We start from the raw sequence: 1243 nt of genomic DNA on the forward strand, positions 1-1243 counted from the left end.
CTGTAGATCGTACTGATTTTCGGATATTAATCCTATTGCCTGCCACACTACTAAATTGACCTATTAACTTTAACTGGTTGTTTGTTGAGTCTTTGGGCTTTTCTGTGTACACTGTCATATCATCTGTACATAGTGACAGTTTAACCTTCTTTTTCCTGATCTGGATGTCTTTTATTTCCTTCTCTTGTCATATTGCTGTGGCAAGAACATCTAATAAAATATTGAATAGAAGTGGTGACAGTGGGCGTCCTTGTCAGGTCGCTTTCACAGGAAAAATGCTTTTCGTTTTTCTCCATTAAGAATGATGTTGGCTCTTGGTTTTGCATATATACTTTTTACTATACTGAGGAAATTCCCTTCTATTCCAATTTTGCTGAGTGTCTTTATCAGGAAGGGGTGTTGTATTTTTTCCATTTCCTTTTCTGCATCAATTGCTAATATCACTTGGTTCTTGTTATTTACTTTGTTAGTATGGTGAACTACATTGATTATTTTTCTTAGGTTGAACCATCCTTGCACACCTGTTATGAGTCTCAGTTGGTCATGGTGAATTTTGTTTAATGTGCTTTTGGATTCTATTGTCTAGGATTTAGTTAAGGATTTTTGCATCTATATTCATGAGATATATTAGTCTGTAACTTTCTTTCTTTTTTCCCCCCTTGGTAGTATCTTAGTCTGGTTTTGTTGTTGTTGTTAAGTGCCATTGAGTCGTAGGCGACTCATTGCAAACCTATGAACGAAAGTCTTCAACACTTGTGTGACTTTCATCCTTTCTCCATGTTCATAGGGTTTCCGGAGGCAAGCTGTTATGGAAGTGGATGCCACTCCTCTTCCAAGCTTGTTTTGATTTGGGAGCTCCACCAAACACTGTCTGCCATGGGTAACCATTAACACATTTGACACATCAGTGTCACAGTGTTCAGCTTCACAGGCAACCCCAAGTTAAATCTGTACAGCAAGTGGACACACCAGGGCTATACGACCTAGAAGAATGTTTGAACAAAAACAACTAAAAACAGGCCTGAGGGCTGTGGATTAAATGTCACCCACCTTTGGCTTGCTAGCATGCTTTTCTGTCCACTAGGCCAACTGATTTCTCTCTATGTTGATGTTATTTTTGTTGTTGTTACATTTTTTTTTAATTTAGTTTGTTTATTTTTCATTTCAATGAACATCTACAGAGATTTTGGGATTCCATTCATTCATTGTTGCACCCTTCTCCCCGCACAAACCCCTCCCCCCT

The sequence above is a fragment of the Elephantulus edwardii genome, unplaced genomic scaffold (assembly GCF_000299155.1).
Source record: "Elephantulus edwardii isolate Elephantulus edwardi_28Jun2011 unplaced genomic scaffold, EleEdw1.0 scaffold00310, whole genome shotgun sequence".
In the NCBI taxonomy this organism is placed as follows: Eukaryota; Metazoa; Chordata; class Mammalia; order Macroscelidea; family Macroscelididae; genus Elephantulus; species Elephantulus edwardii.